Raw genomic sequence first — 25946 nt, forward strand, 5'->3', positions numbered from 1 at the left:
GCCCTTTTTGTAAAAGTATGGTCAAAAGATATAAACCTAGCAGCAGTTTAGCACCTAGCCTTCAGCCTGCAGTCATGTTGTAATGAAACTCCTGACATTACAAATACTTTCATTTGACAGTTGTTCTCACTCATAAAATAATGGGCCATGCACAAAGCTTATTATAAATTGGAGATAAGCTGTAAAAGCCATAAAAATTTCTACCGACATTTATTGCAAACGAGTAGCTTGAGGATGTTGATACATATTGATAACAGTCTGCTTTGTGACATTTTGAAAGTTTACTCCTAATTCACTTGCAGAATATGCAAAGATATTTTTTCTACCATACTTTCGAGTCATTAAGTCATTGCAATATCCACCTGTATTTTACCTTTTTCATAGATACTCTTCCACATGAATTGTATATGCTTATCCCCCAAAAGAGTTTTTCCAACAAGAAAAAAAGGTAGGTTCTCGTGAACATTCCAGTTAATTATAACTCCAAAAAGAATTTGTTTACAGATAGCTTATATCATCAGCAATATAGTATTAGTATATAAAATCCCTTGAGAGGTGAGAGAATTGTATGTTTGCCACTACGTATGTCTATATGTGTATATACACACATACATAGGCCAGAAAACTTCACATGGAAGCAATTCTACCCTGCACTACCCCCAGTTTTATTCATTGTTTGGAGGCACCAAAGATAGGCTGTGTTTCATACAGGTGGCATTAGGAAAGGCCTGATCCTATTCCCCCTGAAGTAAGCTGTACTTTTGCTATTGTCTTTCTTAGCATAGGAGAACTGAGTGATAATCTCCTAGTACACATGTGCTTCAGCTGTGCTGATGGTAGAGGCTGTAAACCATCCTTCTGTTCCTTTGCACCAGAGGTGGTAATTTTTTTTTTTTATAACATTTAGAACATTAAAATGTTATAACATTTTTAATTACTGCAGCTGAGACTCAGCAGTGCTCCACCTTGCCCCATTCCACTGCCCACTACATTCTCATTTAAGAATGTTTTTCTGAATTTGAAAACACGTAAAAGCTCTGGACACTGCACTTCTGTTCTTCTCCAAGCCTTGTAAAATTTTGGGTACTTATGTTGTTTTAATACCTGTGCAGAAAACACTGAAAAATAGGGCCTGTTTACCACAGAAATTATCTTGTGGTAAGATCAATACATTGACATTTGTCATTTGTTTTAAACAATATCATGACAAGTTCTGAACACACTTGACAATGTATTATGGATAGAAATGCATTTTACTGCTTCTGAACTTTCAAACTAGTGGACTGAACAAATGTGTGTTTCTTTTAGATAGCATTAAAAATACTGAGGGCAAGTTTTTATCTCTCACACATGAAAGTGCTACATTTACAATGGGTCTCATTGTATTAATCCAGTCATTGGTTTATTATCTACAATTCCTTTAGGAAATGTCACAAATCCACAGGATGTCCTTGAGCTTTAGATTTTGCATTTGGATCTTTGATTTAACAGATAAAAGACATAAACCTACATTTATCCAGACAATTCCCAAGTGACTATACATCTGTAAAAGCCTAGAAAAAAGTTATTCTAGTCAGCATATTGTATAAATTATGATCAATAATTTTGATTTCAAAGGGGCTTTTTTTAGGCATAGAGACAAAAATATTTGGTCTCAGAATGATCACCAAGGTTCCACACTTCTTCATTTCAGAAACCCGCAACACATGCTTGGAATAAGAGTCATCTGTTTCTTTTTAAACATAAATATAATGCCCCCCAAATGCATCTTTTGAGTGGCAACTGCAGCAGTAGTGATGTGTAAGATGTAGACACTGGCTAAACAGCATATAAATATATTTAAAACAAATACTCCTGAGGTAATACTGATTTGAAATTAGAGACAATGAAGACCAAAGTGTTCCAATATGAAAAACAATATATCTGTAAGATTTTTTGCAACAGCTGTTTATTAAAACAGTGATTTCTTCTCTGTTATTTACAGGCCATGTAATACTGGCATGTAACAAAAACTGAGGGAGAAGAGTTTGGTCCCATAAAGCTAGAAAGACAAAATAGCTAGTCCCATCACCTGCATCCTAGCCTTACCAGAAAATCAGTTCTGTACCACAGATCAAACTTGACCGGATATATTTATACAATGTACCTTTTCGGAATAAATGTATTAGCAACACTATAAGAAGCTTCTTCTGGGATGAAGGACAGCTAAAGGCTGAATACTGACTAGATTCAAGAGAAGATATTGTTTCTGCTCACAAGTCACTCAGCTCCATCAAATACGCATTAATTAGGACCTTTTAGTACTTAGCTCCACTGGGAGCCATCAAAAGCATTTGCTACTTACAATCCAAAAGAAATATTCAGTAAAACAGCATAGGTATAAAGAAATGGAAACGAAAACAGAGAAAATGAATTAACCCCATATTCAGAAAACCCAGTTGCAATCTAGGATAACATTGAGAAGAAAAACATTGCTTTGAACTCTAAATCTCCAGTTTTAATAGCTATAATAGGTCTTAGGAATTATAAACAGGCCAGACTAAAATAACTTAGAAAGTTAAATATAGATAAGAATTACATATTTGTTTTGGTTTTAATCTTGTCACAGAAATCCTGACACTGAATATTGCCCAGCAATGCCTTTCTTTTGTGATAAAGCCAGCCCGGAGCTGGGGACTAGGACAACAGGTTAAACAACAAAGAAAACCTCCACGATGTATTGTTCCAATAGAAAAAGCAAACAAAAGAGAGCAAGAAATACAAGGTGCTGTGATAGAGGTAAACATTTGTTGCAGTAAATTGCTAGGATTTTCAAAGCAGCAATTTTCAGGCTATGGAAGGACATCATCACGTTCTTTCAGATACAAGTGTTGAAGAAAAAGGCCTTTCTTTCAGAGTAGAGAAATGCTTTGTCTGAGAGGCAGGGGAGTCATCCCCACACCTTAGCCACAACCTGACACTGCTCTGGGAAGATTGTTTACTCTTGGTGTAATTGTACACTCACAGCTAGAGCCACTCCTGTTCCTTAATTAGTTGCTTTCTCTTCTTCCAAACACAGAAAAGGGAACCACTGAGAATCAATTCAGAAGTAGTATTTACATGGAGAAGATGCAATTCTAAACAAAAAATTACTTTCAAGAGAACTCCCCCTTTAGTTCAGAATTTCTTTCCAAAATATTACATCTTTTTAAGTTTTCTCCCTCTTCTATCCATAACTGATTCTATTTTATTTACACAAGTAAAAACATCTGATACAAATACTATTGTGCTTTCTTGAATATTATGTTCATCCCCAGTTTAGCAAAGCATTTAGTCATTCTTGAGGTCTGACTAAAGCTATTAAAAATGCAAGTGTTCTAGATTATTTCTACTTACTAGAATACTTACCCTGTATGGATATATAGGAGTAACCAACTCTCACATACTTTCAATGAATCACATAATAACCAAAATCTAACCTTTTTTAGTATAGCTGCAATGAATTTCGAGTAGGCTGAATTCAAACATGACTGTATTTTTTGAAAGGTACTTCCCCAGGTTTTCTGGCACTAGTAGAAAAAACACAAGATTTTAACCCACTGGACAATATCCATGGTGTAATCTCTAAGACTCCTGTGTAATTCTGAGCACTCTCTGATCTTTTTGCTGCAAAGAAATTGAGCGTTCAGAAAGAAATAAGGTAGAGGACTCCAACAAAGACTTACTGCTTCCATGAAGAGAATCTCTCCCCACACTTCCCATAGCTCACAGATGGACTAAGTTATCACTTGCTAAATGACAAGTTCATCTATATGATAGGGAGGGGAACAACAATCATAACCTAAATTACTTCACTGAGCTGGTTCACCAGAGAGACAATCACCGCAAAAATGGCTTTGCCATTTTAAGACAATGCAATCTTTCAGCTCCTAGTTACTATCCTGCTATCACGGTTACAACCATGAGAAAAAAAAAAAATCAGAGAATGAAACATATTTTAAAGATATTGTCTCCTTGTGTTACACCTAACTAAGCAGACAAACACCTGAATTATCCATTCTGTTAACTTTTTTGTGTGCATTATAATGGATGGTCAGGGACATATTGTGAGATCTGGATCTAGATCTCATTGCCCAAATATTGTCCTCTCCCACTCTTAGCTTTAATATTTAGGTTTTATAGGCTCTATACAATTTTCCCTAAAAGCAGAAGAAAAAAAACCAAACCACAGTATCTCTCTGGATCCATTGAGCCATCCGTTCACAGGAGCAAGTGATGTTCTCATTGCTATTCTCACTCCCTTTCTTAAATTCATACACAACAAATCAATACTTTGTTTTTAACAAAAAGATACCCAAGATTATGTAAAAGCACACAGAAAATTTTTACATCATATTTTGTATAATTTTTTTCACACTAAAGCTTTTGAAATATGCAATGAAGAGATAGTTTACACTATTTCAATAAAAATCTCTTTCAAGATAAGTTTAATAAAACTACTTGCTAATTTGAAATGTTAAACTTTTATACTGCAAGACTTTCATAGCTCTTAGAACAGAGAAAAGCAATTGTCACACACTTTCTTAACTTTAAAGATTATTTTATTTAGTAAAAGACAGACTTCCTTATTGTATAGTTCCTGATACCTTGAAATTACTATTCTATTTCTAATAACTACACAACACACTTTTATTGGGGTGAATTTTTGAAGGTTACTGCTATCACAAGAAAAAAAAAAGTCTTCTTTTGACATGCCAAATAGGAACTTATGCAATATCCTATATAATAGCCTACCAATTGTTTCAGTTTGAAGGATTAGAGATAGTTCATTCTTTGCTCCAGCATGCTCTTGGGATGCTTCTGCACAGTTTGCCAAAGCCATATAAAATTGTTTGCAGCAATTTTATAATATTTACTACTGCCACTAAAGAGTAAGCTGAACCACCTAAGCAATTTTATTTATGAGTACAGAAACAATTTAAAGTGGGAGATCAGCACTAATTCTTTGATTACAGAATTGTCTGTTTCAGAAAGTTTTCAGTCTAAGGTCATTTGAAAAAAACATGTACCACAGACTACAAAAACCCCCACCCCATAACAGATAAAAGAAGATGGGACAAAACTGCCAATATTTGCAAACAGCCATAGACAGTACTGGCAGTCATACTGCCTTGCTGTCAGACCTCATAAATTAAGCAGTGCTATGTGTGGCAAGTAGCTGGATGGTAGTCCTCTAAGGAACACAGTTTTTATAGGCAGTAGTAATGGAGATTAAGTAGCTCTTCTCTTTTCACTGACTTACTACTGAATCAATGCCCCAGCACTGGTAATAAGGTAACTGGGGGACACTATACTGATCATCAAGCGCTAAAACAGAAGTGCTAGGGTCTAACTATATAAGATAATTAAGCACACTTTGGTTTGGTTTTTGCTTGTTTTTCTTTAAAATGTAATCATTACAATCTAGAACTAAAATGTGCTACACAAATGTGGAATTTGATAACTGCTTGTTGACCATCTGTATCCTTGTGCTGGTTCTAGTGGCCACCTATCCTGCAAACTACTGTAGGATTTGGGGTACCCTGTAGTTCTGTCTCTCAAGACCATTTTTTTTTTTTTTTTTTATGTACTCCATACACTCCACAGATTGAGAGTCCAAAGCAGTTGGCTTATACACTCAACATATAGTTAGGAATGCTGTCTCAGGAATTGAAGTAATTGGAGCTGGAAAATCTTGTCTATATATTTATCTCAAATTCATCATTTCCCTAGTTTTAACTTCAGATCTATGTGAAATACATGAAGCAATAAAGCTTTCTGTAATTTAAACGTTGATTGTGAAAGGTGCTTTGGTTGCACTGCAGTATTAATTAAGAAATCATGTTGTTTAGTGTAAGCCCATCACAAGACAGAGGTGGGTTGAAAAAAATCAAGGCAGTTTAGGCCACCTTGTAGCGAAAATACGTAGTGAAGTCCTTACCCTATTGCTTAAGTGAGTGTAAAATGCAGTGGAAAAACAGGCCAAGCAGTCCTTTGCTTCAAATATATCAATAGAAAGGAAAAAAAAGCTATTTTCAATGGGTCTGGCTCAATGTAACTGACACACACCCACCCTTTTTTCACTTCACGTTTATTAACAAATGTAGAGCTAACATATCTGCCTTTTTCCTTTGAAGATCATGAATTATTCTGCTAAGGTTTTTTTAACATTAACTATGATATTTGATCATATTATAAGTCTCTTGTTTCCATTTATGCAGATACAAAAACTGCAAAACCAGAGGAATTATGTAATTTTGCTAACAAGAACTGGCTTTCCTTAGCAATACACCACTTCATTGCAAAGACTAAAGTCGAATCAGTGTATTTTGGGTTCTGATCAGGACCCTGAATCAGAGCTTAAAACAAATCCAACAAAAAAAGGAGTTAAGATTTAAAGAAAAATCAAAACCCAACACAACACATGAACAAATTCGTAGAACTTGTATTTTTGCCTATCATTTAGCAAAACTAGAAAAAGTAGTGGCAACTTATTTTTGTTCTTACTGGTCTAATGTGATATATAATCTTCCAAATTATTTTTGTTTTCAGCTGACAGCTGAAGAGCTGAGAAAAACATTCCTGGGCCAGTACAAGTGCACTGCAGTGTTCAGGGAGACTGTTGTTTTTTTAATGTAAACTCAGAATCCACAAATTACACTGGTTCCGTCTACGTTTTTAAGCTATTTTATTGAGATATTTTAAGGTTTCTGCACCTAATCAGGTGAATTTAAAAGAAATACAAAGTCAGGAGAAGTAGTAAAATGGTGGTGCTACTTATGAAGTGCAGTGGTGAACAACACTTTGTGAAGGTTTGGTCTTATTTTTATTCTGTGTAGAATATACAAAAGGTCAAAATAAATTGCCTAGAGGCATATCAGTAGCACAAATTGTGTGCCTCCTGTTGCCTAGACATCACAGTGGTTTCTAAGTTAGTCTACTTAAGAATTGAACACCGTCTCTGAGTTTAACAAACAACACAATGGGATTATTGTCCCATCAGTCAGAGGATAAGACTGAATTACGACTTCTCCCTCCACATTATACTGCTCTGTAATGTTGGTCATGAGGGCTTGTAAACTCTCCAAAGATGTGACCCAGTTCAATGCAAAAAGTTCAAAGATATTTTTGTTAGCTGTTTAGTGTTCTATACAATATATATGTTACAACACTTGGATTCCAGAATTGCTGTATCTAACACTATTACACTGACAGTACAGAGACAGACTGTTTTTAAAGCACTATTGCATTCACTATTTGGAGTTAAATTTATTTAGAGAGGACATTGACCAGAGGAAATTAGAATGGCTGGTTATAGAGCTACTACACAATACTTTTAACATCTCATCCTCATTGAAGAAAAGATGTAGTCATGTGGAATTAATGTATGGCATTAATAAAAATGCAGATTTGTAAGAGGAAAGATGCAACAGAAAGGATCTCCATTCATTTCCTTTTCTAATGTCTTCAGTTTGGAAGTGTGGTATTTTTTATTTCAGTGATAAATCTAGAAACACTGAAGCTATTACAAAGAATTACATCCTATTGATGAAATGCTGCAGAGCTGTTCTATTGCAGTCTAATGGGAAAAAGACACAGTGAATAATAAGAAATCATATGAACACAAACATCTTAATTAGCTAGATTCTACTATAATTCTATTGTAAATTTTGTAGCACTATTACGAACTATTTCATTTAACACAGGAGCTCAAAATACAGTCATTCAGTAAATATCTATTACAATATTTTACAATGTAGGAGCCTAATCCTATTCCCATTAAATTCTCATTGACTATAGAAAGAAACCCAGTATGCAAAGTCAGCTATAACTCCAAAATTATTCTTTTTACATTTTATTTTGGGAGGCGATAAGTATCTGGGAATCTGCCATATATAACTAAAGTTAACTACCATTCACTTCATCTTCCTACTTCATTTTGCCCCATCCCTCCTTAACAATCATCAAGAAAAACCTCTGGAAGATGGGAATGTTTTAAGCACTAAATTTTTGAGGTTTTCTGGAGCTGTTCTTAGAGGACCTAATTGAGCAGTTAGTATCTCTGCACGTGTCTCAGCCAACGTTACTTTTATAGACTTGTTTTCATGTCTGTATTTTTGTGAAAATTTTCAGTATACAGAAATGTCCGTAATACTGAGCAGTTGGAAGGGGAGGAACAAATAGTCCCTGTTATACAAATGAACTATGAAGGACATAGGTAGTTTTCTTGTCCCCAACTTAACGAGTGCTGCACTTTATCCAATTTCTAATCCTTTTTCAACTACAGGCAAACAAGTCAGCTTTGTATAAAACCAGTAAAAACAGGTTTTTTGTGAAGGACGTTTGGGATTCTTTTATATTTCTTTATGGTGAGATTTCTAAATTGTCTTCCTCTATTACAATTCCAACACTCCACGTTTTAGTAGTATTAGTATACTTCCTTAGAACTGTCTGTATGTGAATTTGGTTTTAGTTTCCTTGATCAAATCCAGAAAAAAATTCTAAAGGACTTCACATACGTATGTGTATGATTTTATTACTTGCTTATTAAGTATCAGCTATCATTCTTCCTGTCCTGGACATGTTCACTATATTGAAGTTTCCCAAGTCTTAGTTGTCTGCCTTTCTAGCAGGTCTAACACATGGCACCCTACATAAACAACTCTTAACTTGATTTTAATTCTAATCTCATAAAAGGGTTTAGGGCCATAAATGAGCTTTAAAGGCCTTAAATAAACAATTGCGACATTCAAACCTCTCACAATTGACCCAAAATTCTGACAAGCTTAATTCTGAATAGATGATTTTCTTGAATAGTTTGCACTGCTAAATCCCCAGGGTGCCTAGAATTCTGCAGCAGAGCATACTCAGAAGCAACTTGGTTTTATAATAACTAAGTTGATTTTTTTTTTTTTTTTTAACAACTCTAGATGTAATGGCAATTTTTCATTTTGTCAGCATGCACAGATTCACAGATAAGCCTTACTGTGATCCATCTAGCTAGAAATTTCTCATTCCCTGCCATCAGGGCCACCATTCAATACATATTCTCAATGCCCACGTATCACATGCATAACCGAAAACACTCTTCAGAAAAATGCAACATCCTTCAGTGGATGACTGACAAGCTGAGGGTTTTGGTGGGGTTTTTGGTGGTGGTGGTGGTTTTGGCTCTTTTGCTTTTTATTTAAAGCTTCGATATTAAGTGTCTTCCAGATCAAAGCAACTTACCTATATACTACATTAAAGACAAACTATGTTTTCCTCATCTTTAAGGACTGTCCAACAAGCAAGTCCCGTTTACATGTATTGCATAGGTTATAACTAGGACTGGATTACTTTATCCATGTTCTTATCAACTCTGTTACGGGTACAAAATATCAAATGGTCAGGAATCATTATACTGTCCCTTTTCAGCTCCAAAACTACATTAGCCATTTATTTTAACTTTATCCTTCTATCACCTGTACACTTGCACGTCAGTTGCATTCTTTCAAGACTTATTTTGTACTTCTGCTTATGCTCCTATATTCTTTCTATACTGAACCCTTTCCACCAGCTAAATTCCCTGAAACAAATCAGCTGGCAGAAATACCACCTGACATTTGCCTTTTTTTACCCCACATCCAATATCATACAAGCAACAGAAAGGATAATCTCCACATAAGACTGTGCTTTACAGCTAAGCCAGTCCAATAGTTTGTTGATAAGTCTTTAATATAAGCTGACTGATCTGCTAAGGAAAAGACTGAACAGTAAAACTATCACTAAGTCTGTCTCCCCCTTTTTCTCACTCTAAACTGTGCTAATCCACATGTAATTTCAATTAAAATATTTGCAGGTATCTGGGAATCTGACTTAAATCCACTGATTCTTTTTTAATTCATGCTAAGTCTAAGGTAGAGGAAGAGACTTCTGCTCTTGGATCTGGTGTTACCATCTGTGATCCCTAAGGGGACCAGAGACTATTTCTAAATCCAAGACAAATTTGATTTCACTTTTTTTTGTGTGTATGTGCCCCTCAAAGATTTCTTTGATTCCTTAAAAACACTAAATTTTAATCTCAGAAATTAAGGCCCTGTCCGAATAAAGTTAAACATTTATTTGCACACAGAAGCACTTCAGAGTGCTTCAATACCTAAGCAAGCTTTATGGGTTTGACTCCCCACAGACTTTCACCTCGTAGTCATTTCCATGTGTGCACGTTGAACACAAACCACACAGAGCACCCAGATCACTCAGGTTTATGGATATTAGTGTTAACCCCTCTCCCTCAGTCATCCAGAACTCTGCCTCTAACTTAAGAAGAAATGGTGTATCTTAAGCCTTACTATTTATTCTTTGCAATAAAGATACTGCCACATTAAACATGACAATAATCCTCTTATCTGTCAATTATCTGTCTCTTTTCTACTTAACTTGTGAAGTATCTGCTAGTAAGATACTACTGACCATTTCTTTGAATAGCCTGTTTAGAGGGAAATTTTAATTTCAGAAATAAAAACTATTATCTGTAGCTCATAACCCAGTTTCAAGCAGAAAGAGTGTGTGTATGTTCGAGAAAAAAACAAATGCTCTTTTCAGGTCTGTTTCCTATTTCCATTTGCACCCACTACCACTTCCGGCAGAGGTCTGTTCCTCTGAAGCATACTACTCCAGAAATGCTTATTTGCTCAGCATCAAGTTGCAGACGCTCCATTAACTAAGGGAACTCCATTAACTAAGGAAATTAATTCTACCAACAGTCTGTGGTAGAGGCACACAAAAAAGTGTAAGTGTACTTTTTTTTTTCTCTTTGACAGACCAGAGCAGTCCTATAATATGCAAGTACTAACCTAGTACAGGTAACATTTTAGTCAAAATAAAGGTTTGAAGGGTCATTTATGTTAGAAGAATTGAGAGGTAATAAATCGCCGTGCTAGACTTCTCTCTGGAAAAAAAAGTCTTGTTATACATTTAAGTATTTAACTCTAAATAGCACCAGGAACAGACGGTTTCATATATACATATGAAAAAAACATGGCAAGAGATAAGTAGAAAATCCCTTTTCACTGGCTTCCTGACTCACATCAGAACTTCCTGTGAGAAAACCCTCAGGCTTTGTATCCCTGAGAACATTTGGTGAATTTTGACACTGCACCTCTTAGTTCTTTAAGAAATAGTTGGATACTAAGTTGCCACTAAATTGTGTATCTAGTTTTTAGTTCAGCCCCCTGAATCAGAATGATTTGAGAGAAACTTTGCATTAAAAGACACATGATAACTGCTTAATTATTTTCCACAGCAAAAAAAACCCCAAACCAAACTACAACTAGAGGGAATTTTGGCAGAAGATTTGATGTAATTGCCATAAGGACAGCAATGAAATACTTTTCATGGGTTCAATCACTGCTACAATGGACAAAAACCCAAACAGTCTGACTAAAGCCTGTGACCCATCATTCATAGCACAAGCACATGCAGATAGCAAGGTACTGGCAGCACTTCCTTGTTTGCATTTTGTCACTTTGTTTCTTTTCTTCTGAATTTTAAAATACAGAAAGGAATTCTAATATTCAACAAAATATTTTAGTATCTCACAGTTCTTCTAGTTCTTGGATCAGCATTAAATTTGGCTACAGTTGAATTTATACTAAAGCAATACTAACAAAGAGCGAGTCTTCTCAAAAGGTGATTGCCCATCTGAGCAAACCAGACATGCACAGCCACAGCAGGCGTTCTGGCAAGAGTACAAGGGAATTCTGATTGAAGAAAGATGCATGGAGAGAGTAAAATCCTTATGTCCTTGTGTCACCTCTCATGAAGTGCTTGGAAGGCCACAATACCAGATTATATGATGTTGTTAAAATGTATTGTATTCTTGGTGCAATCTCCACCATAGAAACGATAATATTTAATAATGTTTAGCTTCAGTAGTATATTAATTCTCACTAAATGTATCATATGCATATATATAACTTTGCAGATGCATTTGGAGCCATGACCCAGCAACAGGGAAGCTATCCCTTTGCATACACAACCAGTACCTACCCCTGGCTAGCATATCAGAGCTGTGGACCTAACAGAGTAAAGTTTCTTTTTGGTCTAGACAAGGCAGGAGTCTGTAACAAAAGCACTGTTGAAGGTGCCACTTACAGATTCATGCTGCATCAGTTGTAGGAATATTTACTAGATTCATCACCTAGGGATCTGGTGAAGAATTCTGTATAGAGAATTAATGACACATTTCTATTTGGTTAAAAACAGTTCATATAACTATTGGTTACACATGGTACAGTGATGCATCAAAGTTGAATTAGTCACTTAATACTACTGTACAGTATATAAAACATTCACAGCTGTCAGAGGAGAACTTCCAGTAAATCCTGTGATCTCTGTCTGACCTCAAGCAAGCAAGAAAAATATATAGAAGAAATTAAAAGTAGTCTACAGCACCACAACACCATCAAGCTTATACTGATGAAGTCAGCTTTGATCTCTTACAACTGCAGGTCTGTCACCAAATTTGCAGCTACGAAGGCAATCGTGTGTCAACATATACTCTGACAAAAACATGTACAGTGTAGGAATGTCTGAAGGAATACATTTCTATAAAAACTTCAACAGCTGTAATGTCTGAATGGCAATAAAAAAAAAATTAAAAAATCAGAGAAGCAAAGTAAACATTAGGAATGAGACCCAGAAGACAAAATGGTACTTCTTTACGATGGCAAGGGTAAAATCTTAAAATAGAAAAACTGAGAAATAGTATGTGGCTGATAAGACATACCTAAACTAAACAGAGATTCTCTGCTGGAATAAAGACTGGATTAGACAAAAGGAGTGAGCACCTGGTACAGGCTATCTATTTTTTTTTCTTAAAATATTACAAGACTGTCTTATTGAAAATAGATTTTTTTCCCCCCTGTGATTAACACAAAAATAAAATCAGAAATGTATGCATTTCAGCAATTTCATCTTCAGCTACCAAAAAACCCACAGAAACACTGAGATCCAAAAGATAGTAGTAAAATCAACTTACTGTGGTTTGTTTTAACTGTGTAGTTTCTTTTAAGTAAACAGGAATACATGTTATTAAAGAAAGATTTTGGGTTCTTGGGTTGGAGAGGTTTTTGGCTAACCAGTGGTAAAGTGAAATAGAAAACATTACAGAAAAAATATTTTTCTTCAGTTCTACCACTTTCAATATACAATACTGAATATGCTGGAAAACCTAGAGCACAGATCAAACCAGATTTTAACCTTTCTTTTCAATGACATGATTTTTTTTTTTTTTTTGGTGGGGAGGAGGGGGGGAGGAGGAGTAATTTTAACATTTGTGAAAACATCAAATAGTATTTTGATACTTTTCTTAGGGTTGTTTTATTCTGTAACATTATTATCCAGGCAGTGATGTACAGAAATCAGTAACACAAAGTGGAGGTGTTAAACAGGAAATTGCTAGATCAAACAGAATATTTCATTACCTTTCCCAGATGCATGTTTTTGTTTTGTTTTTAATCTGCTCCACTAATGACCAAAAATATCAGAATCACAGTCTGTGACTTGAATCTTAACTTACAATTATCAAAGAATGCTTTCTTGAATATCATTATTTTCCTGTACTTTGTAGGATCTTGCAGCCTGTCACGTCTGTGCATTAAGTATTTCCCAATATGCAAGGTGAATCAGAGATATACTATTCAGGTAAAAAAAAAATAAAAACAGAATTTTCTTCCTTTAAGAGGACTTTGAAATCATCCATCTATTTCTGCAGTAGTCTTTCTGACTACTAAAAAAGTTTTGAAAATTTACCTCTAAACATGTCCATGAGGAAAGGAAATATGTACAATTTCTCTGCCCCAAAAATGAGAGTCCAAAGCAAAGTAAAATTGATGACCTCTGAAAGCTTGAGGTGGTGACAGGCAATGGAAGCTAAACCTCCAGCGACAACAGTTTAAAATCACAACCCTATTAACAACAGCTATAGTTTTGTGAACCAATATATTTTCACACCTAGAAATATACGGTAATACATGAACAATGAAGGGGGGATGCATTCAGAGACTTTGTAGTTAGTTTTCACTGTCTTAAATGCAAATAGTACAGAAAGAGCTCTCTTAGGCTTGGGAGCTGAGGGGAAGAGAGAAAAAAAGACACTGGGCCTTCTAGGTTATTTTTATTCTCTAGCTAACTGGAAGTCAGTCTCAATGAAATTTTCTCCCTTAGAGAGTACCAATTACAATACAGAAACTACAGTTACTTTCAAATCACAGCAGTGTAGTACTCTTGGCTCCTGCATATTAACATTTCTTAGAAATTCTATTGAATATTTTAACTTTTCAGGGAGTTTAAATGTCTAAGTTAGATTATATGAATAATGTAAGATTGCGAAATTGTCCTCCTCTCTATACTGACTGGAAAGGAAATTTAAACGAATTACACATCAGTGATTTATCTAGAGACCATGGTCTGAATATCCAACCATTTATCTGTTAAAGTTCTACTTTGGTTCATAAAGATATGAGAATGTCTGTCTTCATTTGTTAGGCCACATAGAACTACATCCTAAGGAAATTCTGCCTTTACTTTTCACAACAAAAGCTGATTAAAAACTTAGTGAATATATGTATGTATAATGCTGACCTTATCTGACTGCTCCAGTTCTCAAATATTTACTTACAAAGCAGAATATCCACATATCCTCAAGTTAGTAGGACATACAAAGAAAATAATTGGGTATAAATTCAACATACAGGTCACCATACACATTGTCTGTATGAAAGGAAGTAAAAAGAAGAGCAATCCAGAACTACCTAGTACCAAGAGTGACAGAAAGCAAAACAAAGTCATTGGAATGCTTGCTATGCAGCTGGTATAGGACTGTGCTATTCATCATGGAGGCAGTTATGATGTCCAACAGCATGTTATTTCAAAGCAGCATCAGAGAAGTGCCAGAGAGAGCATCAGAGCAGGAACTGACAGATCTCTGCAACACAGGCCTGTAGTTCAAGATACCAAGCAGATGCACTTGTGATGTGTCATCAGATTCTCTTTTGCATTTACTTATTGTAGATCAAAGCATTGACACAGGGGATGAAAAATTGCTGGCTCTGTTCTATCACTAGGATTCTTTGATCAGAGGCTACATTTAAAAAAAAAAATAAAAGTCAATTCCTTTATTATGCCTCGGTGCACTTATTGGATCCAAAAATCTCTAGATGCAGTGTTGAATCCTCATTTGCACCTTGATTGGATTTTCTCTGGACATTGTCATGGACTCACTGACTATGAAAATAGTTTTGTTGTCATAATCTAAATTTGCAAAGGTAGTAAATCTGGTGTCTGTAAAATTTCAATATAGTATCACAAGATAAGAATTCCTCAATATGCTTGAGTAGATCTGTGTACATTCAAGAGTTAATATTATTCTCACCTCCTACCCTATAATAGTCAAAGCTAGAATTTTACCAGAATATATTGCAAGGAGAGTTTTCCAGTGCTCAACAAAGCTGATGCCTAAAAATGTGCTACATGTTCTCTAGAAATTCCAAATGATTAGAAGTTTCTGTTAACGCATATGGCTTAAAGTGGCCAAGCAAGGTCAACAGGTGGAAATGCTGCCTGCCCTTCAAGAGACACTAATTCCTGCCCTGTGCTTCAGCCAAAGTGATACAATGTCAGTGGTAAAATATTGGTAAAAGCCAGCCTCCTCTTACATTAGTTCAGTGAAGACTGTGCGGCTGACCAAACTTCTATAACTTTTTTAAAAGGAACACAAATTTTCATACATCTCTCTCCTTGGATGTGTAAAAACTTAACTGGACATCACCCGAAGCAACCCAGTCTACACTGGCTCTGTTCTGAGAAGAGGGCTGGACCAGAAGTCCCTTCCAGCATTGGCCTGTGAGTTTATACCTCAGAGTTCTTGTTGATTCATCCTTAAATTTATACTGTTTATTGTTATAGTATTTCTTAACAATTCCAAACTAAAAATTTAAATTTTAGTTCTGTTCCAAAACCTACTAATTTGTACATCAGCAAAAATTGGGATACAACGTTTCAATTTATCTTTTTCACTTTAATCACTATTTGCAGTTTTCCCCTTTACTCCCCTAGTCATAGCATTAGGATGTAGTATTACTGGGGAAGTTTAGTCTTTTTTTTTTTTTTTTTTTAATTTATTTGAGCAAAACAGAGTCTGTGATTCCTGATACTCTCCTTACACTGGTTTTATTTTCAGTAACAATGCCACCTGCTGTGCTAAACATGAGGTGTCTGAACAGTGCAGTGCATAGTCTCAAGGCTACTGAGCAAAATTTTTATCGACAATATGCAAGAATCTCAAACTAAGGCAATATCTTCCTTGTTTCTCTTTTATATTCAAACTTATGACAATTTTTATATTATAACTACATTTGATCGAGAGTGCTATACTAGTTTCAAAACACAAGATGTGTGCTGGGACACCAAGAAGCAGCCATGGCTGGTAGGCAAGCTGGGAACTGGAAGCCCACAATCAATAGCACTCAGGACTCCAACACCAAAAGTCCAACATCCGTCTGCTGCAGAAGGAAACATTTACTCTGCAGGGAGAGAATCATGAGTGAAACAGTTAAAGCAGTATAGGTCAGAAAAGCAGCTTCTGGCTAGCTACATTCACACTACTTGGAAGCCTTTTATACCATGATAGGCTGCTGGCATATGGGCACAAACTAAGTAGTTTAGCTTTCACTTCAAGTGCTAAGCATATGGATGAAGCTGTGTAAAGAAATTTTTATCACTCCCCCACCCCACCACCCACACAGCTATCCAAAGGATCCATTCTCCCAGATTATCAGTTTAGTTCCTGCATAAGTACCAAGCTCACATAAATTATTTTAAGATCAGAGATATGTACATGGGGTCAAGGAAGGGGTTCAGAGAGACACATATTAGAATTTATGTATTTAATTTTTTTACATGATTGTACTAACATTATGTACAAAGCACGGCACAGAAGAAAGTCAACAATTTTCTTTAAACAACACTTCCCCCTTGATTTTCCCCTCCACTGATTCACAGTCATTCCGTATCCATGTACTCTTACTTGTAGGAGGTGCAGCCAGTTCTATCTGTATCCTTGGTCCCTCACCCTTTTAATCTCTTTTTCCAGATCTGACTCAGGAGAGTAATTTCATTAAGTACTGCTTAGATGCAGGTGGCTTAATGCTTAACAAGTAAAGAAATTCATGACGGTAGTGCGATGTGTATGACTGATCAATAAAAGAACAAGCAAATCTTTATTAATAGACCCTAGTGCATCTCTGAAAGTACTTCAAAACAAGATCAAACTGTATCATATTGATGATACCAGCACTATCCCACTCCGTCAGACATTTGACTCAATTCAAAAGTGAAGTAACTTCAATGTCACATGTTACATCAAATTGAGTGGCTTCAAACTTCCATTGCATTGCTATTGCATGGGAAAGATTAATATACATAAATTTTCAAATAGTTTTAAGTATATTATGCTTACATTAATAACTATCCAATATTTTAAACTGACTCAAAGGGAAGTGACTGAAAGTGGACTCAAAGTGGACTCAAAGGGAAGTTTCTTCCTGCTTCTCACTCTCTTCCCACCTTAATAACAACTTCATCACTGTTAGTGTGCTTGTGTGTCACACTAACCAAATGTAAAGCCTTTTTGGCTACAAGCATATACAACACCACTTGTTCAAATAACACATTCACAACTGTTTCTCTTCTGGCTTCTACACTCCTACTGCCCCTCCAACTCTTCTTTATGACCATGATGGTAATACTTAAGAGACAAGAAAAGCAGGAATCCTACTGTATTCAACTCTACACGACACAGAAATAATTGTTGTTCTGACATGTTTGTAATATAAAAGCAGCAGGTTATAAAGAGTATGTCACACAGGCAGAGGTTACAAGCCACTGTAACCAGTACATTATAATTTACAAAATATTTTACTTTTTCAGAACACTGAGCCAGTTTGAAGGACAGGAAAAATAAAAATTCAGGAAATTCAGCAAGATAAGTTTCTGAGAATCTGTACCTCCATTTCTGGAATTCCTAAAAAACATCACAGAAAGTTCCTAGAAAGCAGGTAGGAGTGGACTGAAAAGGGGGAATTCATGGAAAGCATTAGAGAAAAATAGCACCTAAAAAGCAGGTGGGAAACTTCTAAAAACCTGTTAAGGTATTCCTAAAAAGCAGACAGAAAAATCATAGGAAGTGCTTGGGGAATTCCTAGAAAGCATCAGGAAATAGCCTTAGAAACCATATGGGGCATACATAGAAAACAAGCAAAAAATGGTTTATCGAAAGCTCTTGAGAAATTCATAAAAAGCAAGTGGATAATCCCATATGGGGCATCCCCAGAATGCACATGGGGGGATTTCACACAAAGCTCTTGAGGACTTCTGAAGAAGGAGGAAGAAATGAAGATTTGTTTTTGTCACAGAATTTCTCTTCTCAGATCGAGAAGGTATTTTTTATTCAAGAAACAAGAAAATTCTTGATCTCTTATAAGCATTTCTCCTATTGCCCTCATTCCCTACAGGTCAATGGACAAATACCTTCTGCTGACTTGCTGGACAGAGGAATATGACAAGCTTTCTGGACAGAGAATTCATAAGACCTTCTCCATCAAATAGATTCCATGACATTCCACAGAAACATTAAACTCAAGGAAATATTAAGCTTTTACACCACAGATTGAACAAAAGCCCAGTTCAAAGAAGAGACTAATGGAAATTGGTATCTTCAGATGAAAACTGTCCCCTTTTTCTCAATATTGACTGGAGTCCAAATTCTAAAGTGACATACATTTATAAAGTCAGCAGACAAAAGGCCAAACACTCATTCCACTTGCAACAGGCAAATAAAGTTAATGTGATAGTCTGAATGTAAGTGTAACATTTAGCAGAAATGGTAGCATTAATAGGTCATGTAATATGATGTTTAGAAAATGTAAGAGGATTTGAGACTACATCCAAATATTTAATATCAATTTTAATCCAGATGGCAAGCAACACAGAAAATGATAAAAATAAACCTGAACTGATGCTAAGGGTACAGGCACCCTTAGATGAGTGCCAGCTGTTCAGCTATTGCAGTTTTATGCTTCTTTGAAACACTTGTGTCTATGAAGCACATGGACCACATGCTTTTTATTGCTGACTAGGTGCTGAAGAATTCTATGAAGATGTTTAATGTGTCATAATTTTAAAAAATACACCCATAAATACATAGAACATATGCATTTCAAGTCCAAGAGCAGTGAAGTGACAAATATCATAACTGATTTCATTCATTATGTTTTCTGCTCTTTTCTGTTGCTAGTTCCATGTGTATTAAACCCAGACATGAATCAGACCTGTGTACATTAGCAACACAAAAGGTGGAACTTCCTAAATAGGCTAAGCAGTCTCCTATTCCTTTGTCAGGGATAAAAAAAGTATTTAACCATTTATGAGAAACAAAGCAGCTCTAACAGGGGAAGCTATTAGGATGAATCATTGTTCATCTTAAAAGAAACAATAATCAAGTATTTGTGAAACCCACCTGGGAAATACCCAAGTTCAAGTCCCTAACCTGAAGTAGGCAAGTCAGAGACATACACATGAGATACTCGAGCGGAATGCCAGAATTTTCACCATAAACAGCAGTAAATTAGATACTTATCTTTCTAAGTGTCTTCAAGTAGTGTTCATAAAGTACTTACCTTTGCCACTATCAGTGACTTTCAGAAGTAATATATTGTACTACTAGATTTCGCAAAAAAATGCAACTCAGTATATGTAATATAAATTAGACAGCAGTAATGAAAGGATCCTCTCCTCTCTCGTAATTATTTACTACACCATTGTTGAGGTTTGACAGAGCACCAGAAAGTCTCTCTTTACTTACATATTGTCCAACCCTCCATGACGTTTTATGTATTCTTAAGATTAAACTCAGTATTCTTCGGATTATACTCAGTATTCTTAAGTACTCTTGAAATTACATTTAGTTGTTAACAGTTATTCTCCTGAGAAGTTCTCAGGGACAGGAAGGAGGTCTTTAAGACGACTACATGACAAACAGTAGGCTCACAAATTCTCAAGGTTTTCTCTTGAAGTGTCTTTTTTTTTTTTGTACATAGTATCTGCTCTTGGAGTTTATGCACTATTATGCACTAAACAGGCCACAATCTGACCCATTAGTAAATTAAATACTATCAATTAGACAAGATCAATGATCATGTAAGCTTTAGTCCTATTTTAACCTTGTAATCTCTGTCATTATTTCAAAGCAACAGCTTACCTTGTGCTCATGCATGGGAAGAACAGTCCCAAAACAAGTTTAATCATTTATCATTTAGTTCTTAGTATGTCTTCTAAAGGACCTATGTCTTCATGTAACTTATGAAATGACTTGCCAGACAAGAATAAGCTTCTCAGTGACAACAATATTTTTTTTTTTTTTTTTAAATCAGGTAAGGTGATTATCCTTAAAAGGTTGTCCAAAAGCAGAAGCATTTGGACTCATGAAACTTGGCAGGAGAGCCTAACCTTAACTACGTAGTGCACTGCTGATGTTTCCCAAGACTCCTTCCTCTCTTTGAGGCACTGTGTGGAAAAAGGGATAATGTAACTGTAATTAATTTTTCTCTGCTAGTATAGTGTTACAGCTATCCAACTGCAAAATCTAGTTTCACAGAATCGCGGGGGCGGGGGGGGGGGAGGGGGTAAGGGGGGCACTATTTATTTTATTTCTATTTTACCCTAAATATATTTGGTGTTACCTTTTCTTTGGGTGGGTGGGATGGCATGTTGATTATTTCCTCTTAATTTCATAAAATTAGGCTGTTTGAACCGAAAATTTGAGAACTTGTAGAAACAACTCTTTTAATGTTAAGAAAAGAGGAGTAAAACTAAGTCATGTGACTACCAAGTGATTTAAGTAACACAAATTGAATTAGTTTGCTACAAATAATGTTACAAATGGAGATGCAAGAAAATTAAATACTTCATATTCTGACAGGTGATGTCTAGAAGCATATTTTCAATTTAGTAATGTTAAACATGAGTAATGGCTTATCAGTCTGAAAACATCCTTTTCTGTAACTCAGAAAAAAGAACAATGTGAAAAAACTGATTACACTGGTGCTGGCAATAAATAAAATATCAAATAACCCAGACAACTGCAAGAACGGAATAATACTGTTTCACTAAGTTGTCTGCAATCACCCCCACAAGATTTCCCATTTAGTTTCAAAACACTTGACAAACTTGTAAAAATATTCTTTTTCTGTAGGAATTGAGTCAGTCCTCATTTTGAAATGCTTTCTTATATCTTCAGTATGGTAACTGCACAATTATATTTCATAGATATTCAAAATGCATTTAGTAGGAATGGTGCTGAGGACTCTGAGTTGACACACCAGCTACTACATCATCTTGTTACGAAGCATATGTAAGTAGCACCTTATCTGCAATTAGTATTGTCTAACACTTCATCTCACCTTTTGTTTATTTCAGGACATTTATATCCCTAGAGAAGAGGCTTTGCTAGACAAAAGTAAATTCTTAATTTTGTCAGGCAAAACAATGAGTGGATGTGAAAATGACACAGGTAATATTACATTTTAGTTAATAATATGATATTTTTCTTAATTAAATAATCATTTCAAGAATAATTCAAATCAATTTTGATATATTATGCACAAGCTACACCTAACCTGGAACACAGAAAGAAAAAATGTGTCATTAAGCTAGAAATGTCAAATCTGTAAACAGTAAAAAAAACCTATCAAGCAATATGTGCTTTATTATAATCTGGAAGAAACCAGGAGTCCAGCATAGTTGTATTTAATTGGGCTTTCTGAGAAAACCAACTGGGAAAACAAGAGCTATTGAAAAGACTCAGAAATAAAAAGGATCCAGAAAAGTTAAGTTTCATCTACATAAAGTACTGCAATCAGCTTAAATGAGGGGAAACAGAAGGAGATAAAACTAATTTCCCCAAAAGAAAATAACACAGCCTTGGAAAAACCCTACACAACACAGTAAATACTAAAGACAGAAAAAGTTATGGATGACATTGGTCAACATGTCATAAACTAAACAATTTTAGTTACACACAGAGGCATAACATAAGGGACTTGAGGACAGGAAGGCAAACTAGAATACTGGAATCAACACTGGATAGGTGATTACTAGAAGTGTACCATAGAACTACAAAAGGGTTAGCAGCAGAAAGGAACAGAATCAAAAGCTGATTGGCACAAAAAAATTACTTCATCTTCAACAGTTTCAGGTGATCAAAGGCTAAGCATTTATGTAGAATTAAATGCAAAGCATTACTTAGGATAATACAGCAATGCAACGTCAGGAATAGCTATGAAATTAAATACAGGGAAGCGCTGAATTGTAGTCACTAGAAAACAGTTTTGCATCAGGAGACAGCTGAATTAGGTAATGACCTTTTGTTCAGCCCATCTAGTCCATAGTGCTAGAAGCCACTAAACTCGAGTCCTCATATATCACAAATGACAGTAAAGAAAACACACACTTGCAGAAAAAGTTGTTGAACAAATCACCAACAAAAAGTCTGTGACTAATGATGTGAGTAATTTAACCAGGTGTAATCACTGAAGTGCTTATAAACAGAATTATAGCAAACATGTTGCACATATCTGAAAGTGGTTTTCCTGAAAGACTGAAACCAAATCTAAATCCTCATTAGACTCTATCACTTCACTAAAAATTAAGTCACATTAATTCAAAGTTATGAGTGGTCAAGACCTGTAAAAATCGCTGATATTTACTTCATGAAATGAGAAAGCCTTATCACAACTGAGGCATTGTTCTAAAGGGAATACTCATTCTCTAGACTTTTCACCCCAAAGCTCTCATCCATCTGGTTATGTGTTTAATGAACCACTGTACTCTGTAGTAAATATTATCTTTACTGAACCAGTGTGTGAAGTCAGGCCTTAATTAGAAACACAAGACTCTTCTACAGCTGACAAATTCGGCATATGTGTCTTCAGAAGAGCACCCATAACTTCTTTGGGGAATCTGAGAGTGTAACAATAGGCTTAACAGTGTCAGAAGAATCATAATAAAAGTCTAATTAGACTCTCTAGTGTCACAGAAATAAAGAGCATGGGGGAGAACATGAGAGGCAAAAATCACTCCTGGTGCTCTCTCCCAGTAAAGATCCAGTGACACATGTGGGTTGACTCAGCGTGGGTATGAACACACAGCAGATGAAAGTACTCTCAGATTGTGCTTTGTCTGTCTCTACATTCCCTATTTCTACATGTAGGGCTGTTTGGAGGGAATTGTTCTTCTTTCAGGGAAACCTGCATCACCAGAAGAAACAGAAATGTGTAGTATGAAACCTCCCAGCTGTTTCCTGAGGCCCCTTATACAGTTAATTAGGAGTCAGATAAGCTTATTTAGCCAGCAGCTCTGCACATCCATTGCACTAGTATCCTTGAAATAGAGCATTTTCCTTCCTGCCTTTGGGATTGCTTTCTGCAGATCTGTGCTAGATCTGCGTAACTGCAATCCCCATTACTTTATATTTATCATGCTCTCCAAGCTCCTTGATTTTGAACCTTTTTAATTTGCTCTCCATTTGGGGATATCGCCATTATCCTTTCTTGCAATTTCTAAGTTGTTTGGGGTTTTTTTTCCCATTCTTTTTTTTTCCTTTCTCTCTGAACAGTTACATACCATGAACTAGAATTATATATAAAAACACAGTCACAATTCAAGGTGATATATGTATCTCCAGTCAGTAGCGCCTGGGACAGACTGTCTCTTCCTGTTCTTCACTTCCAGGGGAAGACAAAGCATCCCCACTAGACATCAAATTTCTCAGCTTTGCAATTATTCCCTCTCTTCTGCTCTTTGGTTGTATCTTTTTGTAAATCTCTTTCCTAAGGTCAGTAGATACACACAGTTGGTTTAAATATTACAGCTATTTATTTCTGGCAATAATACCTCAGTCTTTATTCTTTTTAATTAAAGAGACAGAAGAAAGCAGTGCCTTCCATTTCATGACTTTCATGTTTCATTTAAATATCTCTACCTTATTTAAAAAGTAATTTCCACTTACTTTTTTCTATTTAGCATATAATTTTAGTAATTTTCACAACTAACCAAGAAGCTGAGATGAGGATTACAGAGACACTCAAACTCACACACAGAGGAAAAACAAGGCAAAGCAAGGTTTTATGCAGATGTCTCAGCTCTTTCACTTATTTGCACCTTCACATTTCTCAGTATTTTATCAGCAGTTGTACCAGATATACTGGTATATACAAGTAGAGATATACTAATTTTACACCCATATATAAAATGTTTCAACAGGAACAGAATTTACATAGACTAATCACAAAAAAAAAAAAAAAGATCAACAGCAATAAACTAACCAAAGCTGCAAAATTTATCAAAGCACAAAATACAACTTAGAAAGCTTCCAATCTTGCAAAGTAATGTACTTTTCAGTTAATCTAGGAGTTAAAACAAAAAGGTAGGTCTTTGTCTGACAGGGTTTGTTTTAATTTCTCCAAGCTTTTCTGTGTTTTCTATCAGTTTATAGCATTATGAAAAGCATTCAGATAATCAGCACTATCTCAGAAGCTATGCATTAGATCAAGAGACACAATCTCCAAATGACAGCACAGTCAGAAGATTACAGAGGGAAATCATAATGAAATTAATTTGAAGAGATTTTGAATTGAATATAAAAAGGGAACTAACAGGTTTTGTTTGTTTTTTTTTTAAAAATTGTATTACTTAAAAGATGTGTGTTAGTATGGTATCTATTAACATAAAAAGCCCAGAAGACAGGGGGAAATATCTGTTTCTAGAAAACAGCACCCAGAATTACCCTCAACTGAAAGAATCTACATTTTTCAAGTGGTTCCCAGTGTCAGAAGATCAACTTGCATAGTAATATGTCAGAAAGGAAGTTGACTTTTCCATGTAAGTCATTGTAATAGTGTTACAATAATAGCTTACATTGTAACATGCTTTGCTCTTGATTTCACTTGTATTTCAATATAAAAGCACAGCATTTGAGATTCATTTTAAAGGTAGGAAGATATTTGGGGTAAGAACATGTATATATAATAAATACAATTCTCCTAAAGACTTGATATTTTAACAAAATATTACATTGACCTAACCTGGTTATTATATATGAATGTGTGATATATTAAGCTTTAAGTTATAGTAAGACCATTCACAAAAATAACTGTAATCAGTATACTGCTTCAAGAACAACTGTTGCCAGCCCCACATAGATACGCAGGGAAGTATGAGGACCCAGGTACCCCTTATGCACACCGCACAGTACAGCCTGAGCTTAGGTATCTATAATACCATGGCCTAGCTCTCAGCCTTGTAACACTGCTGGCAGTAATTTAAGTTTAATGAGGAAGAAACGCCAGCCAGATTCACTCTGTCCCTATTCAACAGATCGTGTTGACATACCATATTATGAGAACATGCTCGCAAAGCCACACCAAATGCCACTACTCAGCATGCTTCTTCAGCCATCTAGATACCCTCTTGTACGCATTTCTCCAAACTTTATCAACTGTTTAAAAGTCAGCATTCATATCTAGAAAAAATGGTATATTTGTACCTGCATCTAACACTTTCCAGAGATGGGATGCTCAGAGATTCTGAATTTCGTTTAAAAGATGTTTTGAAAATTTTGATATATCAAATTCAAAATATCACAACATTTCTTCCTCAAGTTCCTTTACGTTGATAGGCTTTTCCCTTCCTAATCTTAGCACAAGTTCTATAAATCAGGAGCCTCTCCTCTACTGAATCACACAACTAAAACTAGTATTAAAAAAAACCCAAGATTTAGTTTTGGTTTGTTTTTTTAAGCAAGTCTGGAAATAATCTAGAAAAATGGAAAA

The sequence above is a fragment of the Strix uralensis genome, chromosome 13 (genome assembly GCF_047716275.1).
Source record: "Strix uralensis isolate ZFMK-TIS-50842 chromosome 13, bStrUra1, whole genome shotgun sequence".
Classification (NCBI taxonomy): Eukaryota; Metazoa; Chordata; class Aves; order Strigiformes; family Strigidae; genus Strix; species Strix uralensis.